Genomic DNA, 12,164 nt, shown 5'->3' with positions numbered 1-12,164 from the left:
TTTTTGGGATACCCTTAGAAGATTTCATTCACCAACGAGGACCAAGTTTAGGTAATCTTTTCTTTTTTTTCAATTTCCTATGTTTTCATGTTTTTATCTTATTACTTGTTTCAATGTTTTGAAGTTATTGATGTTTCATTTTTTTATATGATTACTCGTTTCGACGCATTACTGTTTAAACTATTAATCGAACTCAATTTGTAGATTAAGTTTTTCTTTCTTTAATTTATTGGATTTTCATTTTTTTTTTCATCTAATAACTCATTTTGATGCATTACTACATAACACTAATACTCAGAATCGAGATTCATAGATTAAACGACTTGAAGAGCTTAAAATGTAAGCGTAACTTTAATTGGTTTGTGGGTTTTGTTTGATTGTATAAAAATGTTAACTTTGAATATGTGTTTTGAAGGATTCCAATGATTAGATGTCAGAAGCTTGATTTGCATGTATTGTATGTACAAGCTACAAAAAGGGTGGCTATGAAAATGTGAGATTTTGATGATGGAATCCTAAAAATTATATTTAATTTATGGATCTAAATGGATATTTGATAACATCCTGATTTACATATGATGTCATCAGCCATTAGTTGATTGACAAATACATGGAAGATGAGAAGTAAGAAGAACCTACGGATATGAACCTAGGATTCATCTCCATGAACCTTATCATACTAGATATGCCATCTTGAAAACGCGCCAAAAGTTATGCATGTCTTGATTCGTAGGAAGGTTTGTCTAAAGGATCCACCATGAAATATGAATAAGAAGGAACAAATGTCCATTATTGTCACATCCGTGTCCAAAATTTCTAGTCCTTAGACCTAATATTAGATTAGATTATATCTTTTAGGTGGGTGAATAATTAGTTAAATAATATAGATATAGTTTAGAGACCAATTTTATGTCTTTATGTGAAAAATTAAAAATTTAGGCTAAACTTTAAAAGAAATTACAATTATGAGGACTTAATTGATATTTTCCTAATTAATAATATATAATTATGTTTTGTTAGGGCTATTATGTTTTTGTAAAAAAATATAAAATAAAAGAAGTTAATTTTACACTCCATCATTCAATGATGGGAACAAAGTAAGCATAGTCTTTACTATATATATATATGTATAAATTAGGTTATGTTTATCAAATAATAATAAACATAAGTCCAAGTTTCATAAATATCTAATATTTTAGAATGATTTTATGTGTTTAATATTGAGTAGGACATGTGTTCATCAAAATTATGTATACATGACAAATATATAGAATAATGCTTAAAAATTTACATATGTAATATTAAGTAAAATATCTGTCCTATATTAAAAATGCATGTATCATATGGTGTCATGTTTTCATGCTAAAAACTTTTAATTTATATTCATATATCTGGATATTAAAAAAAAAAATCGTTTTTGCTTGGAAATGGAAAAAAGAAAAGGGGAGGAAGTGAGTTTGAGATACTTAGAGCATCTCTAGTGGTGGGATGGAAAAACCAATCTGTAATTAATTAGACACTTCCAACCACTAGAGATGCAAAAATTGGTATCGTTAGAATTAGGTGAGACGCTCAATCCAGTGAGACTCCAATAAAAATATGGCTACAAGAAGACAGGACGCGCAGGAAAGAATTCGCACAGCGTCGTCCATGCTTTTGTCCATTGGCCAAGCAATGTCCCACTCACACAATCCTTTTAGCACGTCCATCTCTGCCCAATTTGACATTTTGGGACTGAGAGGTGGGTCCCTGAACTATTTCTTTGTCTCCAACGTTGCTACAGGTCATTATTTTCTTTTTATAAAATAAAATTTAACAAAAACTTTGAACTTCAAATATTCTGCTAAAAAAAGAAATAAAAAAAATATTTACATAAAATACGATACAATCCTTCAAAAAAAAATTGTTATACAATATTAAAAAAATCTTATTTTTTCAAATAAATCTCTATGATAAATAAAATCAATATTTTTTGTAAACATTATTAATTATATTATTATACAAAATTGATTAATTGATTAAATGAAAAGGAAATAAAATATTATATAACGTGTGAGATCCATTGAATAGTGTGATTGTGACTAACCACTAGAGATGATTTTTTGTGGAGTTGTTTGTTGGACAGAATTGTTAGAAATTGGTGAGGTGGAATGGTTAAAGGGTGTGCAACCCTCCAACCATTAGAGTTGCTCTTAGATGTTCATAAAAAAGAATGAGTGAATTTCACTTTCTTTTTTTTAAAAAGTTAATCCGAATAAAATAATATAGAATCTTGGTTAGAGTAAATGGTCTCGTGTGGATGGATTAGAATTCTTAACATTTAATTCTATAAAAAGTAATATTATTTTATATTTATTTGAGTTCCAGTTAGACATTTAGCAGTTACATATTAAAATAGACGATCATTTAGAGGTTTCAGTCACTGGAATAATTTACGCTATTAAATTGTCACCGTTTGAATTTTTATAATAATAATACAAAGAATTTGAATAAAAATTAGTAATGATAAACGTTTTGTTCGCATAGGGGTAACAGAATGGAATCAAGAAAGAGAAACAAAAAGAAAGGAATGGAATGACCTTGAATTCCCTTATGTGTTTGTTTCAGTTCCACAAAGAGAATGATATACCCATGATTCCTTTTGTGGCTGTTTCGTTCAAATGAGGTAATAAACTAGAGTTGTGTTTTTAACAATATTTTTTGAATGAAAGTTGAGACGCGAAGGAAGGTCGGACATACCAGCTAGGCTGGCACCTCCGACACAACCAACAACCCGAATATTATTAATAAAAAATAGAAAATACAGAGGGGAAGGAACAGAATGCAAAAAAGGAAAAAAAAACAAAGCTCTACAAGAAATGAATGTGTGCTACATTACATAAATCATCAAACGCAAAAGCCTGACAGAAGTGTGGTGCAGAGTTCCACCAGCAGGTATCCGTTGCTGATTGACCATGATTTGCTAGCCGATCCGCAACCTAATTTCCTTCTCTGAAGATGTGTGTAGCATCCCATGACATTTTAGATAGAGTGAGTAAACAGGATTGCCATTCTCTTCGAATTCTCCACGGCACATCAGTCCGGTTGTTCTTGAGCAGGTGAACTGCATAGGCCGAGTCTGATTCTATCCAAATTGACCTCCAATTTCTCTCCCACGCCTCTTTGACAGCAAAAGTAATTGCCTTCATTTCAGCTATATAAGGAGGTGAACAACGGATAGGGAAAGCAAAACAATCGACTACGAAGCCCCTTGAGTCGCGAAAGATCCCTCCTGCACCGGCATTACCTGTGGAACTTGCTGCCCCATCAGTATTAACTTTTATCCATTGCTCTGGGGGAGCCAGCCATCGAATAGTTATAAAATCCGGGTACACAGGCAGACGAGCAGAAGTGGCGTCATTCTTACCTCCTTCTCTAATCAGTAACATGAGTCTGTGCTTGAGGATTTGGATTGAAGGGAGATTTGTTTCAAAGGCAGCGCGGTTTCTGACCGACCAGATGAACCAAATACAAGTTATAACCGCAAAATTCCATTTACTTCGTCGGCTTCGGGTGATGCGCATGTTCTTTAACCATAAAATGAAGTCTGCAGCGTTAGAATGATAACAGTACAAAATACCAAACAGATTAAAGATCAAAAGCTAAAGCTCCCTAGCAGTCGTGCAGTTAACGAACAGATGGATAGCTGTTTCATCACTAGAGTTGCAGAGCTCACAGTGTTGCGCAAGCTGCAGACCACGGTTTTGCAGCAGCGATTGCAACGGTAATTTCCCTTGCAGCAATTTCAAGCACATTGTAGCCCTTCTAGGAGGAATGTGCGAATTCCACAAGAACTTGCTCCAGCAAACATGAGTCCCTACACTGTGACTATCGTAGAACGCCTTAGCCGTTAGCTGTCCTGATTCCGACGGCTCCCAAATGCACTCATTAGACTCGTGTAAAATATCAATCTGCTGAATTCTGTCTTGAACAATTTCAGGTAGCGCATTCAAGTTAGTCCAGCCCCCATTTTGCCTGTATGAGTGAACAGGCTCATAGAGATTGGATTGCTCTTTCTCAGGAATACACAGTTGATCAGCAACCATAGGCACACACCACCTATCAACCCAAAATTTCCGCACAGACCCCTCTCCAATCCACCAAACAGAGTCAGTTATAATACCTTCATAGTTCCTTCTTAGAGAAGACCAGACAGAGGAGTTTGGTAAGCACTTTTTAGCCAAGCCAGAAGCTTCAAGGAACCAAAGATGAAGCAGATTAATGATAAAACCATTACCTTGAATCAGCTCCCAGTTAAATTTTGCAAGAAGTGCCGAATTAAACAACTTATAGTTTTTTATTCCCAGGCCACCGTTTTCAGCTTTTTGACAACAAATTTTCCAGGGAACCGTTATTAGTTTTCTACGATCTCTGTCACCTGTCCAAAGGAAATTGCACACAGCTCTATTTATCTTGGCAATAAGCGCAGCAGGCCAGCGGTACAGGAGAAAAGAGTGCACAAGAGCTCTAGTAAGAGCCGATTTAATGAGAGTGAGCCTACCAGCAAATGAAAGTGTGTGTCCTCGCCAAAGACTTAACTTACTGAGGAATCTGTCGAGCAAAGGATTTAAGTAGCGAGCTCTAGGAGCCCCCTGAAACAGCGGAACACCCAGGTAAATAAAGGGAAGTGTGGCTTGCCTGATGTTCAAAATTGCAGCAAGGCTGTTTCTGCACAAATTTGTAATGAAGTTGCCGAATAGAGCCCGAGATTTGTTCCAATTGACAGCTTGACCAGAAAAGGCTTCATACATATTGAAAAGGTCACGGATGCATTTCATGTTTTTTATCGACGCGCGGGCAAAGATCATCATATCATCAGCATACAGAAGGTGAGAAGGAAAAACTGATTGTCCAGTGTACCACATATGATCTAATCTGCCATCAAGAACCAATCTTAAAATCCATCGACTTAGAAAGTCCTCAGCTAACCCGAACAGCGTAGAAGATAGCGGATCTCCCTGCCTGACTCCACAGGAGCATCCAAAGTAACCTCTAATTCCTCCTCCAAGAGTAATAGATATCCTGGCCGACCTTAGAATTTCTAAAATCCAGTCCCTAAACTTCAGAGAGAAACCAAAGGATTCAAGAACAGCTAGTAGGAAGTTCCAGTCAAGGGTGTCAAAGGCCTTTCTGATATCAATTTTTAGAGCCATATTACCTCCGAAACACTTCTTTTCAGGAAATTTACTCCCTCTGAAGCCGTAACAATGCAGTGATGAATGCTTCTTCCGGCTATGAAACCAAATTGGTTGTCAGAAATAATTCGCGAGGCAATCGGAGCAAGCCTGTCAGAGATAATCTTTGATATAATTTTGTAATTAAAATTTCCCATCGCCACTGGACGAAAGTGCTGAATCTCGTTAGCTCCCTCAACTTTGGGTATTAGCGCTATTATGCTTGCATTCATCACAGGCAACATGTAGCCAGTATCAAAAAAACTGAAGACCATCTGACAGACATCATGCTTAACAATGTCCTAAAAATGTTGATAGAACATACCTCCAAATCCATCAGGACCAGGCGAGCTGTCCTTGTTCATATTGAAAACAGCTTTCCGGACTTCCTCACACGTAGGGCGAGAGAGGAGACATTCATTATCCAAGTCAGACACACTATGAGGGATTACAGAGCTGATGTTTTCATAATTTGCATGCCTTATTGATCCTGTGAATAGAGATTCATAGTAATTGACCACGTGTTTCGCAATGGCCTGTTCATCATTGACTAAAGTGTTATCAATCAAAAGGGTATCTAATGAAGACTGTAGCTTTCTAATTTTTGCAAAACGGTGGAAGAAATTAGTGTTTCTATCCCCAGCACTAAGCCATTTTTCTCTGCTTTTGTCTTTGAATAGCAGTTCTTATCTGTGTAACTGTAAATCCAGATTCTGCCGAGCTTCAAGTTCCTGAGAGAACCTATCATCATTGATTCCCTCTCTAGAAATTAAACCCTGTATATCTTCAAGTTTTGCAAGAGCATCAGAAATATTGCTATCCACATAGCCAAATACCTCTTTGTTCCAAGTTCTCAGCTTGGGTCTAAGTGTCTTTAGTTTATGACAAAGCAGCTGGGCAGGAGGAAGAGATACGTTGCATGACTCCCAGTGATCAGAAACAAGCTTGTGTAAAGAGTTGTGCGTAGTCCAAATTGAGAGAAATTTAAATCTGCTCTTTCTGATGATGCCAGAAGCACAGGAGAGGAGAATTGGGCTGTGATCTGACTTATTACGAGGGAGAACTGAGCAATTCAACCTGTCCCAGCTGTCAATGAAATCGGTATTGACCAAGGCCCTGTCTAATTTGCACTCTACATGCTCATCACCCCTTCTGCCATTTGACCAGGTGAATTGTAAACCCACGCTTTCAACTTCTATTAAATCTCCATTTCGGATGAAGTCCCTAAAATCCCTGCAGCTGCTTTCAGAGGGACTTCTGCCAGATTTCTCGTGCGCTCCAGTTACCGCATTAAAGTCGCCCAGTATCACTCTTTTCTGACCATCTACTACTGATAGTAAAGAGTCCCAGAGAAGTCTTCGCCTGCTAGCGCTATTTTTACCATAGACAAAGGAAATATAATAGTCCGAGTTGTTCAGATTGTACCTCAAAGAGACATGTTGTTCATGGTTGATGATTGTGGAACAGCGGTTTTGCCCAATTTTATAGAAGACCCAGATCGAATTGGGATCATTATAAACAACGAATTGCAGTCCAATGGATCTCCAGAAATGTTCAGGGATTCTATCACAGTCCACCATGGGCTCAGCTAAGCAAAGTAGATCAAGGTGGTTAGTTCTACAAAGTAGTTTAAGAGTCCTTTGAGTTCATGAATTTAGGATACCCCTGCAATTCCAAAACAATATATTCATAGATACGTTACTGGGAGTGAGCTCTCCCTGTCAGGCGAGAGCCTCTGGTTTTTCCTTTAACCTTTTTGCGGGTTGTTATCCAGTCTCTGCTTTCAGCCGCATAATCTTTCTCAATGGAGGAATATCTGTTCTCTGTTCTGATCATATGTTGAACCCATTCAGGAGATTCAGCCAAAAAATTTGCCTCATTTTGAGTTTGAGCCTCAACTTTCTCTTCATCAGTCTCAGCTGTCTTGTCGTCCTCACTGTCATCCCCCAAGCGTCACCCTTCTCAGTTCTAATCGCCTCCGATCTGTGCAGCACGAGCTATAAATCTGATACCTCTTTACTGTTCTCTAGTACCGATGCATCTTCCCTGTTCACTTCTACTGATTCTAGTATATTTTTCCTGTTCACTTCTACTGTTTCTCGCTCTCTAATCGCAGCATCAGCCACCTCCTGCTTGTCATTACTGGTGAGGGTAGCTGTTTGTGTTCGCCTCCAGGTTCGTTTTGTTGGATTAGAGGTCTTGTTCGCTTGGACATGTGCAGGAACCTTGACATTCTTCCGGCAATTGGCAGAAGAGTGCCCAATAGCAGAACAAGTGCCACACAGCGCGGGAAGGTTTTCATATTCTAAAAAAACCCACTTCTTTTGGTCATTTGTGTCAATCCTGAGTCTGTCTTGAAATTCTTCAGTAAGCTCAACATCAATTAAAACTCTGGCATAATGCCCAAATTCACCATTAATAGTGTTATTGTCGAATTTAATCGGAACACCAACAGCCCTAGCAATGCTAGCAATGATTCTAGTATCCCAGAATTCCCAAGGGAGGTTATAAAATCTTACCCAGACTTGTGCAGAGGTGGATTTGTGAAGCTCTGGGTTGAAACCAGGAGTCCAAGGCGAGAACCTGATTATTCCCGACTTAAGAGAGATTGATCCATGTCCCCAAATACATTGAAGAGCATTCTCATTTGGCATGACAATTTGATAAAATCCCTTTCCAAGTGATATCAATTTCCAGTCAAGGTTTCATTTCCAAACCTGATTCAACTTCTGTTTAAGCTCAGCATGTTTCCATGGCTTTTCCCCTTTGTTCAGCGACACTCGTCCAATAATTGAGTGATGAACCGCTTTAACCCGCTCTTCATAGATCCGCTGAGGAATCCAGATTGCTTTGAAACCTCCCTCTTCCGAGACCAAAGGCGGAGATAGGATCGCCGATGGCATAGAAGAAGGGGGTATCGCAGTGGATGTGATAGAGTGCTTAAGAGCATCGACAAAGGTTTTCGGGGATTGATTGGTACCTGTGTTAGAGAGTTTCGCAAAGGAGGATCTGTCGAACAGATGCGCAATAGCATATGAAGCAAGCTCGCCGGCCGGCGAAGATGGAGTCATGTCGAGGAGGCGAGGAGGCTAGGTCATCACCTTCGCAATGCCTGTTATTTTTCTAGTTGTGTTTTTAACAATAATTTCTATACATACATGTATCTATAGACTCTATATTAATAAATTCATCACATGTAGAATGAAAATCAATTTATTCAACCATTAAAATCAAAATACGATGAAACTGAAGAAACTGAAATAAAATAAATCAAAGAAAATGTACCAATATTCCATTTTAAAAAGAAAATAATTATTTTAAAATAAATACCAAAACTGAATAATATGATAAAAGAAAAATATTTGTCAAAATTATTTTTCGGGATAAAAAAGTAAAAACAAATAGGTATAAGGATAGAGGTAAATTTCATCGATGGTGTACAACATTTACCCTATTTCACACTTTGGTGTATAACCTTCAATTTGTCTCACTAATATGTACGAACTTATAGATAACCTCCCACTTTAGTGTATAGTAGGTAAACATGACCGGTCAACGCAAAGTCAACACGCCATGTCATCATTTTGACTGGTCAAAAAGTCAAAATTTAACTTCCTAATATAAAATTACCTCTATACCCTCTTTTTCTCTCCTCCCTCCTTCCCCCTCTCCCTTTCCCTCTAACTCCTCTCTCTCTCCTTCTCCATTTTTTATTTGAAGATTGAAACTAGATATGCATATCATTCTTCAAATTTTCACATTTACTTACCAATTTCTAGCATTTAATTCCTTGATTGATCTTTCTTCCTCCTTAAAGTTGAAAACTATGCCAATCATTACTTTTTACGGTTTTTATTATAGCATTTTCAATGGTAGAGATAAGGATACTCCCTAATTAATATTTGGTTTTCTTTTTTAGGTTTCATATTCACATTCAGATTGTGAAGTTTATGTAATAAACGAATGATCTTTTTGGTTTATCGTATCTGCTGTCATTTATTGTGAATTTCTGAATTTGTGGTGATGGGTTGGAGCTTTCTTGTGTAATTGAGAATGGGGAATTTAATGGCTTGGAATGGTGAAATTTGCACAATGAGCTAAGTGTTTTCATGAATGAATGATGATGGATACAAAGGAAGATGCTGAATCACAGGAAAATAGGGAAGAACTGAGCAGCAGCCACAATCACCATATATGGTGTTACAACATGTTACAGATGAGGTATTTAAATTTGCTGGAGGAGATAGTGGTCATAATGACTATATAGGTGACCAACCTCTTCATATGTGGTCCTCCCATGCATCGACGTTGTTAGAGTGAAACTTTGACCCCTGTACAAAACTGTAACAGTAGTTTTCAGAAACTGAAATCTCAGAAGCAAATGGCTTGGCCTTGGGGCTGATTCTAAAAATTATGATCCTTTCTTTATGGTTTGTTTCGGGCTGTGGTTGAGGGAGAAAGAGAAAACCGTTTGTCTTTTTTTTTTTTTCTATTGGTGAGAAAATCGTTTCGTAAAAGTATAACTTAATAAATTCATTATCTATTTGATTGACAAATATTATTTTTGTTTTTGGTAGAGACAAATAAGGTAGATAGAGAGAGGAGTTAGAGAGGAAAAGAGGAAGGGGCAGGAGGAAGAAGAGGGTATAGAGGTAATTTTATATTAAATAGTCAAAATTTGACTTTTTGACTGATCAAAATGCTGACGTGGCGCGTTGACTTCGCGTTGACCGGTCATTTTTACATGCTATACACCAAAGTGGGAGGTCACCTATAAGTTCGTACATATTAGTGAGACAAATTGAAGGTTGTACACCAAAGTGTGAAATGAGACAAACATTGTACACCATTGATGAAATTTACCCATAAGGATAGTCTAGGGATAAAAAAATATAAATAAATAAATATAAAGATCAAAATAAAAATTAGTTAAAAATATTTTTTGAGAATAAATAAATAAATAACATATAAGTATAAGGATCAAAAGTGAAATTAATGGACCAAATTAAAAATTAAAAACAAAATAGAGATTAAAATGAAATTTTATAAGGAGAGTAGATGTTCAAATTAATGAGAGAGGGGGAAAAAGGAATGGAAAACCTTAGGAGGCTTGGGGGAATGAGATTAGAGGGGTTTGAGGTAAACCCAAAACTAAAAGAGGGTAAAGGGAATGATTGAATTGATAGAACAGACACTAACAAAAAGAATGAAACCTTCTTTTTCCCTTACCCTTTCCTGAAACCTCCAAAACAAACGGCTCCTTAGTAGTGTCACGAGTCTAACAGTATCTTCGGTTTGAATAACTATAGTTTGATAAAAGTGTTGAGTTTCAAATTTAGTTTAAAATTATTTATATAATATTTAAGCGACTTTGGATACTTTTAATTTTAATTGTTTAAAATATTTATATAATTTTGATTTTAATTGTAGAATAATTATTTAAAGAATAATTATTTATGATTGTGGTACTTTAAAAATTGGGTCGAGAAAATGAATTTGAGAATATTATGTGAATTGTTTTTGGAATGAGAAAACTGATGTAGTTATTGTTGTTATTGTTTATGTGATGTAATATCTTGAAAGATAGATAAAATGGTTTTGTTCATCTAGAGTTGTCCGAGTAGTAGTTGAAAGACCATACCTATGGATGGTATGGCTAGAGTGCATGACTAGTAGTCCTAATGTTAGGCAAGAAACGAGATATGAATGAGATATCTCGATTATTGGTATTGTTGATATTACGATAAACTACACGGGTGAAGTTCGAGGATGGACATGAGTTCTGTATTACGTTTTGGCAATATGTGATGATTTAGAAAATAATATTTAATAGCAACCTTATAATATTTTCTTTGCATATTTTATTAAAATGTTTATTTGATTATGAGTCGTTTTGATAAATATTTATTTAATTATGGTTTATTTTGGTAAAAATGCTAGTACAAAGATTTCGATATTTATTTGTGATTTGATTTGATAAAACATTCATATATATTTTAAATATATTATCTTAAATGAATCATTAAATATATAAATAAATTTTTATATGGATAAAATGAAATATATAATTAAATCGTCAGCGTGTCAATCAGAGTCTCAATGGCTTAAGAGAAATATAGATATACTAACGTATGTAGAACTACGTGGCTTTGATTCCCGATTTAAAGAGTAAAAGATGATTCAGAATACGTAAGAAGCTTGATAGAGTTATCAAGTCCGAGCCAAATAAATAAAAAAAATTAGATTGTTCGAATCAATTTTTATCTATTAGAGAATTTAATTAAGAATGTAACAAGTTAAAAATTAATGAGTCGAATTCGTAGATTATTACCTTGTCTTAGTGTCGTACCAGATGCCATTAGGGCCAGGTGTAACAATTGTCGTATGTCATATAGGCAGTTACAAGGAATTCCAAAGGAAGCGGTTCTTCCGTATAAAGAAGAATAATAACACTTAATAGGGAATAAATAGCTATTAATAAGGAAGCGTATAATCCTTGTAGAGAAGAATAATGACATTTAATAAGGAATAAATAGCTATTAATGGGAGTAATGATGCAACGGTCCAATTAAGCCCAATTAAGGTAAGTATGTTACAAAAGGGTGTATATATACCCCAATAAGGCATATGTTCAAGTAAGTTTAACCATCACTTCTTAAAGTACTTTTGAATATCCATTTATTCTCCAATAATATACTAACTTTATCATCGGAGTGTATCCGGTCGAACCAAATGGTGTCTCCTAGAAAAGAAATAATCATCAACGAAGGAAGGGTAATTACCAATATTGATGTGCAGGTTGTAGCCGAAAAGAAGTGGAAGGAAATAGGTTATGTTTTTAATTTCTCTCCAACCAAAACAAATGTTTCATAAGAAAATACTACTTTTAATTTTCTTTATCGTTGTGAACAAGTTTATCACCAGGGGCGGAGCCCAGAGGGGGTGGGGATG

This window comes from Euphorbia lathyris, chromosome 7, assembly GCF_963576675.1.
Source record: "Euphorbia lathyris chromosome 7, ddEupLath1.1, whole genome shotgun sequence".
In the NCBI taxonomy this organism is placed as follows: Eukaryota; Viridiplantae; Streptophyta; class Magnoliopsida; order Malpighiales; family Euphorbiaceae; genus Euphorbia; species Euphorbia lathyris.
Note: the sequence above shows the minus strand (reverse complement) of the source record.